The sequence below is a fragment of the Mandrillus leucophaeus genome, unplaced genomic scaffold (assembly GCF_000951045.1).
Source record: "Mandrillus leucophaeus isolate KB7577 unplaced genomic scaffold, Mleu.le_1.0 Scaffold627, whole genome shotgun sequence".
Lineage (NCBI taxonomy): Eukaryota > Metazoa > Chordata > Mammalia > Primates > Cercopithecidae > Mandrillus > Mandrillus leucophaeus.
In genome coordinates, this window is record NW_012106775.1 from 249,009 (window position 1) to 269,951 (window position 20,943).

General features: G+C 46.9%; 1 protein-coding gene across 3 annotated transcripts in view; it reads left to right on the plus strand.

Moving 5' to 3' along the window:
- Positions 1-20,943, plus strand: part of ATXN7L1 (ataxin 7-like 1) — a 280,106-nt gene that overhangs the window by 192,290 nt on the left and 66,873 nt on the right. The window contains exon 1 of one of the 3 annotated variants that reach the window (XM_012000357.1): positions 13,145-13,261. The exons of the other annotated variants lie outside the window; for them this stretch is intronic. The gene's annotated coding sequence lies outside the window, so the exon portion shown is untranslated. Of the gene's footprint in view, positions 1-13,144; positions 13,262-20,943 lie in introns of those variants that run through there. 3 annotated transcript variants of the gene reach the window in all.

Below are 20,943 nucleotides of genomic sequence, written 5' to 3' on the forward strand. Positions count from 1 at the left end.
AACTGACAAATTCTAGTGCTCCTGCCATCACCCCCAGATGTGCAGCAAAGCCTCCACATTTGCAAAATCTAAGTCAATCTCTAAAAGATGCTTCGAGGAAGCACCCAGTTCCTTCTGCTAATAACTGCAGTGTGTCATGTGACACCTCCCCCTCCCCCAACCAGTTCTCTCTGAAAACTACCCACCCACCCCACCAATAAAGTAGCATGACGTCTGTCCTTCAGCTGCCAATATCTACATTTCCTTCAAGGTGGTAATCTTTTGCTTTTGTTATTTAAGTTCTTTTTTATTCTTAATTGTTACCCAATTGCTTTGGGGCTTGCATAAACAGTTAACGAAAACACCCGCACGAGGCAGCCAGTTCGCTTTCTGTGCTTGTTGTTCTTGGCACTGGGTCAGTTCTATGAACTTCTGGTGTCCAACTGGTAGGACCTGAAACTCCGTGTTTAACAAGTGCCTGTAGTCAAAACAGTTGGCGTGTGCAAGCACGGATAGCTGGTATTGACTGCAGCTGGTCAGCCGTCGGGCTGTGCACTGTGCAGAATACCGAATCACGTTGCTCTGTTTTGGGGCTGGGCTTTTGTTGTTGTTTAGTCGTTGCGATTTTTTTCCTCCTTTTTCTTTCTCTCTCTCTCTTTTTTTTTTTTTTTTTTTTTTAATGACATCCGTGCTAATGTGGATCGCGTCAGGTTCCAAAAGTACAACATGTTTACAGTCGTCGTAGCATCAGATTAAGTTGGCAGCCTGAGTCTCTCTGTAAGTGGTTTTAGTTTACATTTCTTCTTCTAGCAGGATGTTTTGCATAATTTTGCTGATCCTAGGTTATTTATAGACTTTTTTTGAAGAAACGGGGATGCATAAGAGTTTCTGTTCCAACTATGGAAAGTGAAATTTGTTTCTCCACTTAGAGAAACGGCGGTCTATGTGCAGCAGAGGGTTATTTTAGCTCCTGATGATTAATTTCTTAGGGGTCACTTGATAACATTTCAGAGAGTCCTAGGACGTGTTGTTTTCCTTTAGTCGTTCACAAACGGAGTAAAATGAAAGTAATGATGCCATTTCCTCTGGGGCGCTCCTCGAGGGTGGATGCAGTGATTGGGTATTGTTTCAAACGTCTGAAATGAGTTTACAGTGGTTGTTTTGTCAAACTGCCGGGAGCAGTGGCATTTGGTGACCCAAAACCTGCCCGAGGGCTAGTCTGCAGGACTCAGAGTCATGGGGGAGGGGACCGGAGGAAGGACAGACACAGGGAAGTTACTGGATCTTAGTTTGTCCCCACCTAAATGACAGTGATATGCAGATGTTTATCACATTTTTAAAAGGATGATTGACTGCAAGATGGCATACCGGCTCATGCTTTATCTGTGTGATTTTCTGGCCTGGTGGTAGCATCTTTGGGGGCCCATGTGCATGTTTTGAATAAGAACTAAAGCTTAGCGAAAACACTAAGCCAGAATTAGCACTCTATAAAAGGGTTTCCCGTAATATTTACTAGAACAGTTGGCTAAAAATTACCGTGCTTGGCCCACTGAATGGCTGTGTAATTAAATCAGCCCTTGATATCGTACCTTGAGCACCTCCCATCTCGGAGTCTGCCGCTCCTGGAATTTGCATGAGTAAGTAGCACGTTCATCAGCATAATGAGTGTGGAGTCCCAGTCTAATGGTCCGGGAGAACCTTGTAAATGAGACACTTCATTGTGCCTCGGGTTAAATATTTTAAACTAAACAAATCGAAAAAGAAGGAGAAGACGACAAACATCATTTAGGCTTCACGGAAGGCCTTCTGAGGAGCGGGTCTGCTTAGAACCAGGACCTTGAGTCCCACACAGATGGGTCCATCCCCACCCCCAGCATCACATGAATGAGAACAGACAGTGAAAACGGAAATTTCCAAGGTGGTAAATGTGACCGTTAGGCTGAGGCTTGACATAGTTCTAACTGCTGAGTGCTGTCAAGAGAGGATTTCTTTTCTTCTCCATGTTTCTCTCATTCATATGAATGCTTTTTTTTTGCTGGGCACAGTGGCTCATGCTTGTAATCCCAGCACTTTGGGAGGTCGAGGCGGGCGGATCACCTGAGGTCGGGAGTTCGAGACCAGCCTGACCAACATGGAGAAACCCCGTCTCTACTAAAAATACAAAAAATTAGCTGGGTGTGGTGGCACATGCCTGTAATCCCAGCTACTCGGAAGGCTGAGGCAGGAGAATTGTTAGAACCCGGGAGGCGGAGGTTGCTGTGAGCCAAGATCGCACCATTGCACCCCAGCCTGGGCAACAAGAGCAAAACTCCATCTCAAAAAAAAAAAGTGCCTTGTCTCCTCTAACCTTGCAGAAAATAATGATGAGGCTTCCTTGCTTTAGGTCTTTGACGTTTAGAGTGTGTCCTGTGCTTTCTCACACTGGCCCCACTGAGCTGGTGGGGGCCAAGTCCAGCCCTTTGGTCCTAGGAGGGAAAGCCTGGCTTTGGGGCCTGGCTCACACAGGGGAGCTGAGAAGCTAAAACTCAGGCTCGGACATGATCCATCGGACCTTCGCCTCCTCATGCCCCCATTTGCTGTGGGCTAACTAGCTACGACGTGATGCTAAGGGACTCTTTGTTCTAATTTGATTCAAACCTGCCCCTGTGTATGGGGCCTCTGTTCCACCTCCCTGTGCCTCCTCCGTGTGTCTGGTTGGGACCAGGAGGACTTTAGGCCCACCTTCGGAAGGTGTCAGGCTTGAGGTGTGTGTTGGTTTGTATGCATCTCAGCAAGGTATGATTATAGGGGCTCCCCCGGCTGTGTCAATAACCGCCACAGCCCAAGTGAATGGAAAGATGTGAAGAGAACCTAAAGGCCTTTTGTTGGAGCTAGGAGGAGTGGCAGTGAATACTGAAAGGCTTTTGCATTTGAATAAGCCAAACCCGCCCACCCTGCCATCCTTGGGAAAGTAAAGGCCCCTCAGCTCTGTCTCCTAGAGCACGTTGCTCCTCCCAGGCCCTCCAGACACTGGTCTGCCAATACCTTAGAAGCACCCTCCTTCCTCACTTTGATTCCTCCCTCCAGCCCAGCTCCAATGACATAGCTGCTGTTAAAACATAATTGATCCGGAGCAGCTGGGCCCCTTAGCAGCAGTGAGCATTTGTGAGCCCACCCCTTCTCTCTTGGACCCTGGGGAATGGTTCTGTCCACCCTACACTCCAGGAAGACCGAGGCACCCAGGCAGAACCTAGAGACCAGTGAATTCCCCGCCAAAGGCAGCACTGGGCCAGATGGTCTGTGTAATTTCGTCAAACCATTGAGAGTCTGCTAACAGTGACCTCACTTTGCCATTAGTCCATTCACCCCCAAGGTCTTGTCTTTTCTGGAACAACAGCCATGACATATAGATTAATTAGAACGAGTAATCAGATTACTTTTTGGGTAAGAGGTGAAACAAGAAAGTAAGCTGATAAAAGGAGTTGGTCACTCCTAGACTATGGCCTGGAGTCATAACTTTTCAGACCAGCTACTCACACCTGCTCCTTGTACTTGTAGAGTACCTCAGCTTCAGGTCTTCAGGACAGGCAGATTTTGCCAGTTGTCAGCGATTAGGAGATTTGTCTCACCTTGACCTTGCTGTTACTGACCATGGGTTCTTGGGTACTCGGTGCAATAGAAATTGACATGAGGCCACAAGAGCCTTCCCAGACAAGGCTTCATTGGAGCTTATGCCCGGGCATAAGGTAGAGAGAGAGAAATCCCTGACTGACCCTCTGAAAAGAGCCCATTGGGATTTTTTCTTCTTTTTTTTTTTTTAATTGACACAGGGTCTTGCTCTGTGTTGCCCAGGCTAGAGTGCAGTGGCATGATCACGGCTCACTGCAACCTCTACCTCCTGGACCCAGGTGATCCTCCCACCTCACCCTCCCAAGTAGCTGGGGCTACAGGCACATGCCACCATGCCCAGCTAAATTATGTATTTTTAGTAGAGATGGGGGTTCCTCCATGTTCCCCATGCTGGTCTCAAACTCCTGAGCTCCAGCCATCCACCCACCTCAGCCTCCCAAAGTGCTGGGATTACAGGCATGAGCCACCGCACCCAGCCCCAGTTGAGATTTTTTTATTAGGTGAAGTACAGGAATTGATATCAGGGTAGGGTATGCAGGCTGGGCTGGGCAAAGCATGTGAGGGGGTAGGGTATGCAAGTCAATGTATCTGGTTGTGATGATTGTCTTGAGTCATGGGCCATCTGGTGGTCTGGCTGGCAACAACAAGGCTGTAAATCAGTTGTTCAGCATTCCTTCCTGAGGTGGGACACTCTGCAACCTTGGTTCCATATTTTGGATCTCTTAAGTCCAGTTCCTGGAATTCTTTAAGTAAAAGGCATGGTTAAACATTATAAGAGCACCGAAGAACAATATAGAATGGCTGTTTTCTTTGTATGACTAAAGCCTTGGAGTGAGTGGGTATGGTGTCAGTGAGGTAGTGGTGTGGGTCTCGCGGTCAGTGGGAATGCATGAAAGAATGCTCTCGTGCGGGTAGCTGAAGCCAGGCTGCATTTCTGCTCTGTCACACTGCTCTGAAACACAGCCCAAGGAGGAGGAGGCATCCGAGCTGCATCTAGGCCTCTGCCTCCGTCCTGTACTTTTTCTCCCTGATCTGGTGAACTTGCATGGTTTTTAGGTGAACCAATTGTCTTGGTACAGTAGGGCTGTCATAACAAAATGAAACAGCCTGAGTAGCTTCAACAACCAAAGTTTATTTTCTCACAATTCTGGAAGCTGGAGGTCCAAGATTCAGGTGGCGGCAAGTTTGGTTTCTCCTGAGGCCTCTTCTTGGTTTGCAGATGGCTGCTCTCTTGCCGCCTCTTCATGTGATCCACCCTCTGGACTTGTACCATTGTTGTCCCTTCCTTTTCTTAAGGACACCTATCCTATTGGATTAGGGCCCCATCCTAATGGCCTCATTTTAACTTAGTCACCTCTTCAAAGACTTTCTCTCCAAATGTGCTTATATTCTCAGGTACTAGGGATTAAGACTTCAACATATGAAGTCTGAAGTGGACAAATTTAACCCATAATACCAGTTGACCAAGCCTGGTCCTGCCTCAGCATCAGAACACTGCAGGAACCTCCATGGGGTACAGATTCATCTGTGAGTTTTTTCCTCTCATGCATCCGTTTATAGAACCAGGCACCATCTCTGTGTGGGTGCATAGTCAAAGGAAATGCAATGAGAGAAAGACAGGAATATGTTTAAAAGTCATCAGTGGCTATGAAAGTCTGAATTCGCTTTCATGTGGCTTATAATGATTCTTAGGTGACTGTGGCAGCCCACCTGTCTCAAGAGAGACTCTTATTAGGGATAGGTTGAGTAAGGGAAGCTTGTGGACCAGTAGGCTCCAGAAACGATGTCAGGAATTGTTACCTTCCCTTCTGGGCCCCTTCCCTCCCATCGCCTTTCTGGGCCAACTCCCTGATCTGTTAATAGATTCATTGGCATAAACCTCTCAGTGTCTTGCCAACAATTACATATAGATACAGACGGTGCCTGACTTACAATGGTTCGACTTATGATTTTTTGGTTTCAAGATGGTACAGAAGTGTCATGCATTCCGTAGAAACTGTACGTCAAGTACCCATGTAACCATTCTGTTTTTCATTTTCAATATAGTATGCAATACATTACATGAGATATTCAGCACTGTATTATAAAATAGGCTTTGTGTTAGGGGATTCTGCCCAACTACAGCTTATGTTCTGAGCACATTTAAGATAGGGTAGGCTAAGGCTATGATGTTCAGTAGGTTATTGTATTCAATGCATTTTTTTTTTTTTTTTGAGATGGACTTTCACTCTCGTCACCCAGGCTGGAGTGCAATGGTACAATCCTAGCTCACTGCAACCTCCACCTCCCGGGTTCAAGGGATTCTCCTGCCTCAGCCTCCCAAGTAGCTGGGATTACAGGCACCCACCACCATACCCTGCTAATTTTTGTATTTTTAGTAGAGATGGGGTTTCACCATGTTGGCCAGGCCGGTCTTGAACTCCTGACCTCAGGTGATCTGCCTGCCTCAGCCTCCCAAAGTGCTGGGATTACAGGCATGAGCCACTGTGCCCGGCCCTTAAATGCATTTTTGACTTACGATATTTTCAATTTATGATGGGTTTATCCAGATATAATCCCATTGCAAGTCAGAGAGCATCTGTGTATTTTTTTTTTTTAATCTGCCCTTAGTGTTCATTCCCCCTGGAAGTTGGGAAACTAACCTTAGATGGATGAGGAGAGGAAAATTCATTTATGTTAGTTATTGCCTCCCATCTTAATGCTGCTTTCTTCCCAGAGGCATGTGGTTGGCCATGCCATTTCCTCTCCTTCTTTCCCTGCTGTGGGATATCCTTGATCCTGAGATTCTAAAGGCCAACAGGTGGCCTGTGACCATGCTTTGCAAAATGTTTCCAAGGTTGGTTTTTAGTGAAGACCATTTCTTCCCTGAAGACACCAACATCCTCAGCTGGAGTGAGAACAGGGTTTCTGAGAGCCTGCCCTGAGAATGTCAGAGCCTAAAGCCTGGTGTTCTTAGAAACCGCCATCCATGATGGAAGCTCAGGGATTGACTGGGTCAAGTCATAGGGGAGCTAAAAGCAACCCTTGTGGCCCTTCATCACCTACCGGTTCCCTGCTGCTGATACTCAGGTCCTGGTCTCAACAAGGGGACCCTGTAGAGAAAGTGTGTTCCCATAGGCTAAGGGGCCCCTCTGCGAGTATGGTAGGAAGACCCACTACTTTTTCTTTATAAAGCCAGCTTCGGCTTTGGTCTGAGATGAGAGAGGAGGTGATTGCTACCAGGAGAGGAGATCAGGAATCTCATTATCGAAGTAATCCAGCTGCTGTGTGCTGAAAGACCTGTTCCTCCTGGCAGCCTGAGTACATCTATAAGTTCCTCCTTGGCTTCTCAGGCAGGTTTCTGCCAATGAAAATGGTATCTTGACTTATTTATAACAGTAATCATCATACTATTCTTTTATGTTTGCATAGTCTGACTCAACTTTGAAACCTCTTTTACATGCCTCATGTCATTGACTCTTCCCTATAGCACAGGAGAGGGGAGGTACTGCTAACCTCAGAGCATGGACATTCTGGAAGGAGAGCCGGGATTTAGACTCCAGCTCTTAGATGTCAGTGCTCCTTCTATTGATTACAGCTTTCTAATGTCTGTATATGGTTGCCAGTAAGGAAGGTAGTTTGGGAATTGGAGAACCATTTATTATTGTTTTCTCTTCTCCATACTAAAGGCAGTGTTGGACTGCTCATTGTGTGTAATACCCTGCTTGAAGAGCTTCGCACTTAACCTTCACAACCAACAGTAAGAGGAGGCCTATCATTAGTCCCATTCGTCACAGTCACCCACGAGGTCCTACCAGGGAGATGAAGAAATGTGGGCCACATGAGACACCTGCCCTGAATGGCACATGGTTCAGTACAACCACACCTCAAAAGTGCTGTTCAAAGGCCACTGTTGCACCAAAGGATGTATCAAGTTGCCCGCTTGGGCCTGCCCCTTCCATGTTGTGTATGAGTACTTAGAAGAAGATTGGCATTGACGGCAGGCTGATCAAGTTTTCAGGTGGTAGATTTGGGAGGGAGAGAAGATTATGTTAGTGAATCAGAGTCCAAAAAGATCTCAACAGACTGGTGCAGTAGACTGAATCCAACAAGATGACATTTTTAAAGGATACCTGTGGATCTGCAGCTTGGCAGCAAAATGTGTGAAATAAAACTTAGAGATGAGGCAGCTATCAGAAATAAAAAATCTAGATTGGATCTCTGGCTGCATTAATAGGAGAATAATGTCTAGAACAGATCTGTAGGAGCTGGTCAGACCCCACCTGTAATGCTCTCCCTTCTGAGCTCCATGGTCTGTGAAGAACAAGGGGAGCCAAGAGAACCGAGATTGGGGAGTAATTAAAATGATGTTTTGTAAGGAATCGCGTAAAAAGACATCTCAGGATGTTTAGCCTGAGAGAAGGAAGTTTCAAGGAACAAATATTTGGCGAGATGTTCCATGGAAGGGGGATCAGAGTGGTTCATAGTGACTCCCACAACGCAGACATGGGAATTGTGAGTGGTCATTACACGGGAGTTTGGCATAAAAGAGAACTCTCCAACAGTCGGGACTGAACTTGGGAGGTGCCACTAAACTGGCACACCGCTTACCTGGCTCACCACTTACCTGGCACACTGCTTACCTGATGCACCACCCTAGATGGAGCCTGCAGTGAAGCCGTGCCTGGCAGACCCTGGGCAGGAGTGTGGGTGAGCGACTGCACTCCTAGAGAAGGGGGCCTGCAGAGAATGGTTACCTGTGGGTTTTTTCTTGCCAGTTGCGAGTCTGTTAGTCCCAGCTTCAAGGTCTAAGACCTGAGTCCGTGGGAGAATGATGATCTGTTTATGGAAATGGCAGCTGTATCAGGGATGAACGAGCAGGTTGGCAAGAGGAAGAGCTGTGCCTCAGTGTCCCATTTGTAAATAGCTAGTGGAGCCTGTGTTCATGTGTGTGTATGTGCGTGTGTTTGCGTGTGGTGGTGTTGGTAGTGGTAGTCGTTTGAATTCAGGGGGTTTTTTTGTTTGTTCTGAGACGGAGTCTCGCTCTGTCACCCAGGCTGGAGTGCAATGGTACAATCTCAGCTCACTACAAACTCCACCTCCCGAGTTTAAGCGATTCTGCCTCAGCCTCCTGAGTATCTGGGATTACAAGTGTGCACCACTGCACCTGGCTAATTTTTGTATTTTTTAGTAGAGACAAGGTTTCACCATGTAGGCCAGGTGGATCTTGAATGCCTGACCTCAAGTGATCTGCCCACCCCGGCCTCCCAAAGTTCTGGAATTACAGTCGTGACCCACTGCATCTGACCCTGAATTCAGGTTTTCTTTATTTTATGAAGTAAAGGCACTAAAAACAAAACAATACCCCCTAAAGAGTAACAAAGCACCACAACCAATCTATCTTCGTTATCAATACGTAAAGGAGATTCTAACACAGAAATGTAGGGAGGACGTAAACTCAGAAAAATCTGTATGTACATGTGCATGTATATGCATGTGTGTGTTTATGTATCACATTGTTTAAGACAACACTTCTTTGTAGACCCAAATTGGTAGCATTAGTGTTTGGGAACTGCTGTCTTAGAGTGCCTGTTTGCTGTATCCTGCTGGCTGCCTTAATTACCTTAACTTAAAAATTACCTCCTTTAAGTGATTTCAGAAAGGGTTTTAAAGGTAACTCAGTTATCTTGAAACTAATTGTTCTGCTGTAGATTATCCTTGCCCTTACTTTCTGCAGGCTTTTTAAAAATTTGGATGAAATTCACAAAACATAAAGCTAACCGTTTTAAACTGAACAATTCAGTGGCATTTAGTACATTGGCAATATTGTGCAACCACCACTTCTATCTAGTTCCAAAATGTTTCATCACACTTCAAAATAAAACCTCATACCCATTAAGCAGTTATTCCGCCTCCCCCGCCACATACAGCCCCTGCTAATCACCAATCTGCTTTTCGTATCTGTGGATTTACCTATTCTGGACATTTCATTTAAATGGAATCATACTATATATGTGTGTGTGTGTGTGTATGACCTTTTGTGTCTGGCTTCTTTCATTTATCATCATGTTTTTGAGACTCATTTGTGTTGTAGCATGTATCACGCTTCATTCCTTTTTATGGCTGAGTATTCTTTTATTGTATGTATGTAGCACAATTTTTGTTTATCCACTCATCCATGGATGGGCATTTGGGTTGTTTCCAATTTTTTGGCTCTTATGAATAGAGCAGCTATGAACATTTGTGGACACGGATTTGTGTGAGTATCTGTTTTCAGTTCCTTTGCATATATACCTAGGAGTGGAATTTTGGTCCGTATGGTAATTCTGTATTTAACTTTTTTATTAAAAAAATTAATTGTGGTGAAATATGCTTAATGTGAAATTTACCCACCTTAATTTTTAACGTACAGTTCTGTGGCATTAAGTATCTTCACATTGTTTTGCAACCATCACCACCATCCTCTCCTGAACTCTTTGTTTTTTGTTTTGTTTTGTTTTTTGAGACAGGGTCTCGCTCTGTCACCCAGGCTGGAGTACAGTGATCTGGGCTCACTGCAACCTCCGCCTCCTGGGTTCAAGCGATCCTCCCACCTCAGCCTCCCCAGTAGTTGGGACTACAGGTACACACCACCACGCCCAGCTAATTTTTGTATTTTTTGTAGAGAAAGGGTTTTGCCGTATTACTCAGGCCGATCTCAATCTCCTGAGCTCAAAGTATCCTCCTGCCTCGGCCTCTCAAAATGCTGGGATTACAGGTGTGAGCCACTGTGCCCAGCCCTCTCCTGAACTCTTTATCTTGCAAAACTGAAACTCTGTACCCACTGAATAATAACTCCCTATTCCTTCTCCCTTGCAACCCCTGAAAACCGCCATTCTGTCTGTAAATTTGACTATCTCGAGTACCTCATATAAGTGGAATCATACATTACTTTGTCTTTTAGTGACTGGATTATTTCACTTAGCATAGTGTCCCCAAAGTTTATCCAGGCTGTAGCATGTGTCAGAATTTCCTTTTTATGGCTGAATAACATTCCATTATAGGATTCTCCATTCATTGACAGACACTTGAGTTGCTTCCACCTTTCGCTATTGTGAGTAATACTGCTATGAATGTGGGTATACAAATATCTTTGAGATACCAATTCTTTTGCATATATATCCAGAAGTGATATTGCTAGATCGTGTGATTATGTGCTGACTCTATTTTTAATTCTTTGAGGAACTGCCGTACTCGTCTTCCATAGTGGCTGTACCATTTTACATTCCCACCAACAGTGCACGAGGGATCCAACTTCCCCACATCCTCACCAAGACTTGTTATTTTCATCGTTTGTTAACATCTATCCTAGTGGGTGTGAAATGATACCTCACTGTGATTTCGATCTGCATTTCCCCAGTGACTAGTGACTGGAGTCATTAGTGGGCACCACCACACCCAGCTAATGTTTGTATTTTTAGTAGAGATGGGGTTTCAACATATTGGCCAGGCTGGTCTCGAACTCCTGACCTCGTGATCCACCTGCCTCAGCCCCCCAAAGTGCTGGGATTACAGGCGTGAGCCACCACGCCCGGCCCTTTGCCCATTTTTAAATTAGATTGAGCCTGCCTGTTTTTGTATTTAGAGTTACGGTTCTAAACTTGCTGCTCTTCAGAAGCTAGAGTAAATATTGCATCTTATTATCCTAAGCCACATGTTTGCTGAGAACTTAGGCTACTTCAGGTGTAAGGCTACCAAGAGCCTACACAGGCACCAGAGATGAGGAGGGAGAGCAGGGCTGCAAGAGGCAGGGGCCAATGCTTTAGAAGGTCCAGATTGCTCTGGGAAAGCTGGCCCAAGGGCAGCCGTTGCCATCTCTGTCCTCCAGGTCATCCTGGAACTCTTTGCAGAGATACTAGGAAAGCAACTCACGTTTGTCTCTGGAAAGACTCAGGTTCCCAGGCCTCGGGCCTGCCCTTTCATCTGTGTTTCTTCTAAGTATTGCAACATCCAGCAGGCCTCTATTCCACAGTCCCCTGGGTGAGGGGAATGTGCCCAGGGGCCCTTGACCTGCTAGCCTGGGATCGGGGAACAACGCCCACAGCCTAACTCTTGGGAACAGACAATCTCCAGCCAAAGCTGCAAATGACTGAAAACGAGGGCTGGTCAGATGGGTGGTCAGCTTATATCCCCTCGACACCCCGCCCCCCCCCACTACATTCCAAACAAATGGAACTGTGGAAACTAGTTCTGCTTTGCCAGCCAGCACAGCTCCCTCCCAGTCTGAAACCGATGAATTCTCCTCAATTCTGGGAAGAAACTCTCTCAACAAGAGGGGAAAAGGAAGCCAAGAACCCAGAAGTCCAGTCATGTTCTCCCTGAATAATTCTCCCACCGGGGACTCACTGTCTCTGGCTTTGGTTATGTTTTCCAGTGACTGAAGGGATGGTCCCCACAGGAGACCGTCTTACATAGGCAGTCATTATAATGACCTGTCTAATCTCTCTAATGCCTAGTAGGCTCTGCCTAGCTTGTGGTGATGGGAGGAAGCATGTGAGCATGATGTGAGGGGGTGCTGGCTCCCCACAGTCCAGAATTCTCCAGGAAAGTCATACTTCTGAGTCTTGGAAAACTTTGTATCTTAAAGGTTTAATTTTTTTTTTTTTTTTTACTAAAAGGCATGTACCCCTTAGCTAGGGTTGATTTAATATTCATCAGGTAATAACCAGGTTTTACAAAGAAATGTTGGATGCCACACAGGAGAGGTTCTAGTAGAAGATAAAGATGCACAAAACATACTTTGCCACTGTTTTTTTTTTTTAATTGAGGTGAAATTTGCATCACAGAAAATTAACCATTTTAAAGTGTACAATTCAGTGGTATTGAGTACATTCACAATGTTGTGCCACCATCACCCCCAAAGGAGACCCTGTGCCCATTAAGCCATCACTCCCCCACCTTCTTTTCCCAGCCTGCCCCTGACAACCGCGAGTCTGCTTTCTGTCTGTATGTTTTTACCTATTCTAGACATTTCATGTAAAGGGAATCATATAACATGTGGCCTTTGTGAACCATTGTTTTGGTAGGCATTCTCCCCCCTCCAAGTCTGCTGTCCTTGGCCAAGATCAGGGACTAAACTTTCTAAATATCCAGAATGAATGAAAGCTCCCTGCTTAAATCAATAGTTCTAACAACCCACAAAAGTATTTTCCAATCATTATAATGACCTCTCTACTCTCTCTAAGGCATAGTGCTAGGTAATGAAGTGGACTCTGCCTATCAGGATGGACAAGCCCTGAGCCAAGGGGGAGTGGGTAAGGCCTGAGGTGTCTCCAGGCTGCCTGGGGACCCGGGACCCAGGCCAGACAAGCAGCAGCTCCGGGGCTGCGGGAAGGCCCAGCCCTGCACACACAGCGCTGGCTCTCATGTACCTCTGAGGAGCCTGCTGCCTCTGACCACACCTTGTGTGTGCGGTTCAGGAATACCCAAGTTCATCCGCCAAATTCAGGATACAACCCTGACTGTTCCGGGCTTTTCTTTCTGCCTTTCCCTAATCTCGTCTGGGCGTGCTCTCTTAAAGGGGAAGTGGTGCGTTCTGACTGGCCAGGGCCCTCATCCAGGAGCCAGGAAACGTCTACTACCACGAGTCGCGTTGCCCAGCGTGTCACTGGCTCAGCCTCCTTATCCAAACGGCAAGGCAGCCTCCCCGGGATGTGTAAGTGTGAGCGCAGGGCACGAGGGCCACACAGGACGGCGTGGGGCTGGGCGCAGGTCACGGAACAGAGATCCTGGCAGGCGGATCATGCTGGCAGCCCACAAGCCATTTAGCAAGATGAGTGTTAGCATAGACAGTGCTCTCGGTCTGTGGGCTGGAGCTGGAGCCGAGACAGGGCTGAGGCGGGGAGCGGGGAGAGTAGCTGCCTCAGAAAGAGGTCAGAAGTAGGAGGCTGGGTTGGGGACCAGTCTATTTTGGACAGCCCTTCTGGAGGCACCAGCCTCCGGCCTGAAAAGGAGTGGAGTGGAAAATTTTCTAGCACACCTTTCAGTGCACCGGGAAGCCAGCTGCAATGAACCTTCCTGGCGTGTCAACCCCACCTCCCCATGTTTATGTCCGTGTATTATCTACTCAGTGCACTTACCTACTCAGCCATTGTGTTTCTTTGTTGTTTTTATATGTACTTTGTGTTAAGACATGTTCAGGGTCCTTTCTATTCAAACTGTACAAATTGCTTGAAACTAGCACCCTGGTTTTTTCCTTCTTTCCTGTCCTCAGTGGTCCTTGTCCAGTGCGTGCACACTGCAGGCCCTGAATCAACTCGGGCAGCTGGCCCACAGGTGGACCGACCAGCTCACTAGGATGCTGGGTGGCGTGTCTGGCTGGTTTCCAGCTAGGGCTCTGTTTCCTGTGTGCCCAGAGAAATCAAGGGGAAAATGCACACCCACTCACACACACAGTCAGTTCCTAACTAAATGCCACAAGACTGGTGGCAGGAAAATAGACCTTTTGCTGTGTTTTAGGTCCCTTTCTGTCCTGTGGTTTTGTTTGTGTGGTAGCAATGGTTGATCTTAAATCATGTAAAAAGTTTTGTTTTCACCAAAATAACTCAGACCTTTTGCTTATAAAGACGGGAGAGAGAAGGGGGCCAGAAAGGAAAAAAAAAAAAAAGTATGTGTGTCTGTACGCATATGTTGACAGGGCATAACCACACCCTACTTCAAGACAACTTCCTGTTTGCCGCTGCCAACTGCCACTCCAAGGAGAACAGAAATGGTTCCGTTATTAGTGGCTGCTGTGGGACCACGACAGTCTGTGGGGTGAGTGGCTCTGAGTGACACCATGAGCTTAGCAGTAGTGGAGACTTTTCACCTTCTCTTGTAAGAGACCATGGCCCTGTGCTGTTGAAAGTAGACGCTGGTACAGTAGAAATAAAGCAGTGGTGGCCTCTCCTATCAGCCTGTGGTCCTTAAACAGTGTGCTCCCATAGGATTGGTGTAAGTGGAATAATTTAATTCAGGGGCAGGGAGAAGGCTGAGAACTGCCTACCGAGGAAAGCTACTACCTGCGTGTGTGTTTTTAATGGACATTTTCATGTATCAGGGGATGTTAACATTAAGTGCCTCCCGTGAGTTGGCACTGTGGTAGCCACCCCACGTGTTAGCAATCCTCCCAACCCCCGTTTATTCCACAGTGAATAGAGGGAGTGTTCTTGAGGGTGAAACCCTGTGCTAAACACAGGAGATAAAAGAGTAAACAGGACACCTGCCCTCCAGGTGTGTCCAGGCACAGGACACTTAGACCAGTAAACCAGTAATTACAGCATGTGATGTGCGCGAAGATGAGGGACTCAGTGTGCTCGAGGGGCACCTGTCCTGTTGTAACTCCATGACGTGGGTATTACTGTCCCCATTTTACAGGAAAGGAGACTGGGGCTCAGGGGGTTAAGTTATTTCCCCAAGTCCCAGAGCTAATGAGTGACAGAGCTGGGATTTGAGCCCAGATCTTTCTGATTCTAAAGACAGCAGTGTTTGGTCCGCATTTCCAGTGACTCCCAAAGCTCATGGAGCATGAAAATCACCTCAGGACCTTTTTAAAAAATCACAGATTTGGGGGCCCTGGCCTTGGTGTCCAAAAGTGAAGAAGTCCCTGCTGCACTGTGTGTTCTCTGATGTGGAAGTGCAGCCTGGCACCTGCTCTGCCTCCTGCAGCCAGGATCCTCCCTCCACGGGGCCTGGCAAGCCATGAAGCCTTAGCTCAAGGCACCAGGGCAAAGGCCACTGATGCTGCCTCAAGACAGCATTGAGAAGATTCGGTCCAGCGGTTCAGGTATTTTTATTTATTTATTTTAAAATTTCAGCTTTTAGATTCAAGGGTTTAGATTCAATACAGCTTTTAGATGTGCAGGTTTTCAGGTGTGTTTTTTGGGTTTTTTGTTTTGTTTTGTTTTGTTTTTGAGACAGAGTCTCACTCTGTCGCTCAGGCTGGACTGCAGTGTCGCAGTCTCGGTTCATTGCTACCTCTACCTCCCAGATTCAAGCGATTCTCCTGCCTCGGCCTCCTGAGTAGCTGGGATTATAGACATGTGCCACCACACCTGGCGAATTTTTGTATTTTTAGTAGAGACGGAGTTTTCCCATGTGGGCCAGACTGGTCTTGAACTCCTGACCTCAAGTGATCCACCTGCCTTGGCCTCCCAAAGTGCTGGGATTACAGGTGTGAGCCACCATGCCCAGCCATTTTATCAGGTATTTTAAACATTGGGAATCCCAGCTCGTGGATCTTCTCCCTAAGATCCTGGAGTCTGTGGCTCCCCCTGTGCCCGGGTCCAGCTGTCTGCCATACCTGTCTCATCAGCGCTCTGGGGGTTATGAGGTCAGCTGTGTCATCCTAAGGTAGAATTCAACAGCTTGTCTGCAAGCTGGAGGCCCCCAGTTTTCACCAAAGCTGTGGTGACTCCTGTGTTTAAACGCATGTGACTTGTGCGGTCTTTGTTTGTGGTTTTGAAGGGGGCTACTCTGATGGAGAAGTTCAGTGGCATGCATGTGGAGTCCTTGTCAACCCCTCTGCTACCACTGGGCCCAGACAGTGGGGAGCAGATAGAGCCATAAAAGGTCTAATGTTATGAAGAGGATTGTGGCTCTGGCTCCAGGTGTAGTCCGGCAGACTCAGGTCCTTCGGGCAGCAGCCTGCCTTCTGAGGGCCACATCCGTTTCCCCTGCACTCAGAGTGACAACTGTGGCCACAAGCCAGGATCTGGAGAGTGCTGTTCCCTGAGCACAGGAAGCCCTCTGATGACAAAGGTCTAGCAGTGACAGCAACCTATTGTATCAGCACTGTAATAGCCCAGTGTCTGTCACATGGTAGGTGCCAAGGAAATGCTAAGAAAAAAAAAAAATAGTGAATGAATGAAATAGGTTTCATTTTAACCCATATTTTTGTCTCCTTCCTACCTTTGTATTTGCACCTGCTTTCTCTCCTCTGCCTTTTCTGCTTAAGGATATGTTAGTGTTTTGTTGCTGTTGTTGTCTGTTTTTATCTTTCTTCTTGGATGGACTTAAACAGCTTTAACAAATTTCCTCATCACCATGTATTTATCAACTGCTTTTCTTTTCTTTTTTTTTTTTTTTTTTTGAGACAGGGTCTCATTCTGTCACCAGGCTAGAGTGACAGTGGCATGATCTCGGGTCACTGCAACCTCCGCCTCCCAGGTTCAAGCAATCCTCCCACCTCAACCTCCTGAGTAGCGGGGATTACAGGCATGCACCACCACGCCTGGCTAATTTTTCTGTATTTTTAGTAGAGATGGGGTTTCACCATGTCGGCCAGGCTGGTCTCAAACCCCCAACCTCAAGTAGTCCGCCCACCTTGGCCTCCCAAAGTGCTGGGGTTACAGGAGTAAGCCACCACACCTGGCCTCAAATATTTTTCTTTAAGTAGTATTAGTCTCTACGTACTATTTGTGCCATTTTGAATTTCCTTGTGGATGTGAGTGTACCATTTTGCTTACATTTTCTTAGGTTGAAATAACTCTCTCACCTGTCTCCTACCAATTGCTTTATTATGGATTATTCAGGTTGTTTGTAGTATTTTTTTTTTTTTACTATGTAGTAAACAGTGCTGAGAGTATCTTTGAACTTTTTTTTTTTCCCTTTGGGATGTTTCCTGGAGGTCTATTTTCCAAACTAACACTACCAGATTACCAGATAAAAGGCTATGGATGCTTTTTAGTTCCTGTTATTATCACCAGGTTGCTCTCCAGAAAAATGTAATCCCTTGAAAGTACCGCTGGCAAGGTGTGCATGTGCTTGTCTCCCCACAGATTCTATTTCTGTGGTTTTCCCTTTTAGCTAGGCTAGGTGTCTTGTGAGGGCATCCCTGGGGGCTGATGGAAGTATTTCAGGGCCCTGGAAACCCCCTGGGACTCCCCAGAATCCTGCCCAATAGTGGTGATGCCAGAAATTTGCACCTTAGTATAAATGACAAATAGAAGAGGAGGAGGAAGGGGGAATGCCACCACGGGGGAAAAGTTAAAAAGGACCCTAAGTTACATGACTTCATAGCAGCTCTGGAATGGGAAATGCCCTTGTAAGAATCATCCCAGTTGCATTTCTAAAGTGTGGAGGGAAGAGAACGTCCCAGGCAGGGTGGCATGGTAGAAAGGGCATTGGCTCTGGGGCCGGGCAAGCCTGGGCTTTCCTGCCAGCTGCTGAGGTCTGCATGACCTTGGTCTTGTTTCACAATCTTGCTAAGCTTTAATTTCCCCATCTGATATCTAAGAAGGAAAAAAAATAATAGTAATTTCCCCATCTATAACAAGGCAACTAACGGTCTCATACCACATGGTAGGGTTGTTGGGTAGATGAGCTGGTGAGTGAAAAGCAGCTTGCACGGTGCCTGATGTATAGTAGGTACTCAAGAAAGGCTGCTTTCCCTCCTGACTGAATGAATGTGCATGGGGTGACCAGATGACCAAAAAACCATCCCAGAGCCTAGGGATTTGGGAACCGAGCCGGCATTGGCATGAGCAGTGTAGACTACAGGCCCCCACTCATATTTGTCAAAAGAACTTAGTGCTCCAGATAGTTCATGTTGCCCAGCAGTGGGTAGGAGGTGAAGAGGGGTAAAGAAGACCTAGTATAACCTGTGCTTAAGGAACGCCTCCTCGGCTCGTCAGCCCTGCGATCTTTTAAAGAGGTACTGCAGTCTGAGAAGGGAACGGGCACTCCAGAAAAGCTCACAAGCACTCCTGGCACGGGAACTGCTTGGCACAGCTCTGCCTGCATTCGCCGCCTGTCCTATCACCTGACTTTCCTGTGTCTTCATTTCCTCCTCTGCTGAGCAAGGCTGATTCAATATCCCCTTCTAACCACCATGGCAGTAAGTTTAGTATCTAACTATGATGGTGACAAATGAGACCACAGGCCCAGGTTCTAGCCCCAGCTCCTCCACTTACTAGTCTTATGACTCTGGGCAAGTGTCTCAAATACAGTCTGTCTCCATTTCCACAACTGTAAACTGGGGGGAATCGTTGCTTCACCAAGCGGCTGTAAGTACAGCTGGCCTGGCTCCTGGCACGGATCCCAGTGCCAAGGTGCCAGCCCTGCCTCTCTCTCCAACTCCAGTTTACTTTTGGAAGAAGGTCCCTTGGAAATCAGGGTGTTTATAGGCAGCATCCTGACTACAGCTACGAAAGCAGATTGAACCCACTGATAAGATAGAAGCTGGCTAATGACTTGCCAAGCACCTGCCCTCAAAAGTGGGGGCTGAAGGAGACTCCATGCTGTCAAGTGAGTAAGCCAGGTGCTGGCCTAAGCCCAAGTGTGCTTACACAACCATGGCAGGCCACAAGCGACTGTGGTGCTCAAAGTCTATTGGGAGGGGGTTGGTCCCTTAAAAGCCATATTGGAAAATTCCCAACAAGTTCTTTCTAAAAATGGTTCAGGGAGCCACCTTGAGTGTTTGCGGCCGGCTCAGCCATTCATGAGGCATCTGTGCTAAGGTTTTAAATGCAGGACACTGATGCTGCAAGTATGAAAATACCTCTGTGAATAAGCATATGGGGAAGGGAACACTGAATTTTTACTGAAATGGAATTGCCTGAGAACCTGATGGATTTTATCTTCAGAGAGTGAGGGGAGCAAACTAGAGACACCAGGGCTCCCCACGCCTATCAGATTTTTGGGATGCTGAGAGCTGGTGTCTGCAAGCTCCTTGCCTGGCTGATCTCTAGGACTGCCCCTGGAGTTGCACCTGGATGTTTAAGGAGGCTGCGGGGAAGCAGGTGGTCTTGAAACAGTCAGTTGCTGAGACCTTGGCCTGGACTTCCTGTGGTGGAAATGCACAAAAGTAAAAGGATTTGACTTTTCATTTATTTGGTACCAGGGCCCCCCAACTCTTTGTGGTTGAGGTCTCAGACAATGGTATGAGCTGCTGACTGGCACCTGCCAGCTGCCTAACACCTAAAAGATGTTTCTTCCTCTCCCTAGAGGAGTCAGGTGCCCTGCTGAAACGCCCATAGGCAGTGGGAAAGGAGAAGTCTCGCTAGTTCTTTCAGGCTCCTCCTATCTGTAGCAGAATCTTCCAGGATTCCAAGGTGGTAGAGCCCAGAGTTAAGATAGGGGCTCTGAAAACATCCCCAGATCTGATGTTTTCTAGCTCTGTGGCCTTAAGCAACTCATTGTATCTCTGAGCCTCAGGAATTATACCTCCAGGAAATAATTGTAAATCACTTTTTAAATCAGTTTTTTAAAAGACAAATAGGGCCGGGCCCGGTGGCTCACGCCTGTAATCCCAGCACTTTGGGAGGCCGAGGCGGGCGGATCACGAAGTCAGGAGATAGAGACCATCCTGGCTAACACGGTGAAACCCCGTCTCTACTAAAAATACAAAAAATTAGCCGGGCGAGGTGGTGGGTGCCTGTAGTCCCAGCTACTCGGGAGGCTGAGGCAGGAGAATGGCGTGAACCCGAGAGGAGGAGTTTGCAGTGAGCCGAGATCACGCCACTCACTCCAGCCTGGGCGACAGAGCAAGACTCCATCTCAAAAAAAATAAAATAAAATAAAAGACAAATAGTAGGTCGACAGTGAGAGAATAGCTAAATAATCTACAGCACATTAATGATTGAATATTACCTAATGGTTTAAAATAGCAAGTATATGGGAATTTCATATGTATATGCAGAATAATGTTAGTTGACAAGGAATAGTCCAAAATATCCATTGATTACAGCTTTGTTAATAAAACTTACCTGTAGAAAAGAGAAGCTAGTAATGCCTCTCATTTTTTTGGGCGGGGGGCCGGGGGGACAGAGCTTCACTCTGTTGCCCAGGCTGGAGTGCAGTGACACGATCTCGGCCCACTGCAGCCTCTGCCTCCCAGGTTCAAGTGATTCTTCTGCCTCAGTCTCCTAAGTAGCTGGGATTACAGGCGCCCTCCACCACGGCCTGCTAATTTCTGGGTTTGTTTTTTTTTTTTTTTTTTTTTGAGACGGAGTCTAGCTCTGTCGCCCAGGCTGGAGTGCAGTGGCGCGATTTCAGCTCACTGCAAGCTCCGCCTCCCGGGTTCACGCCCTACTCCTGCCTCAGCCTCCCGAGTAACTGGGACTACAGGCGCCACCACCGCGCCCGGCTAGTTTTTTGTATTTTTTAGTAGAGACAGGGTTTCACCATGTTAGCCAGGATAATTTCTGTATTTTTAATAGAGACGGGGTTTCACCATGTTGGTCAGGCTACTCTCAAATTCCTGACCTTGTGTTCCCGCTTCAGCCTCCCAAAGTGCTGGGATTACAGGCATGAGCCATCGCGCCCGGCTGTGCCTTTCTTAAGGTATTGTAAGAACGAAATGCTATAAGGTAAGACTGCCTGGCGCATAGGAAAAAAAATTCTTTTTTTTTTTTTTTT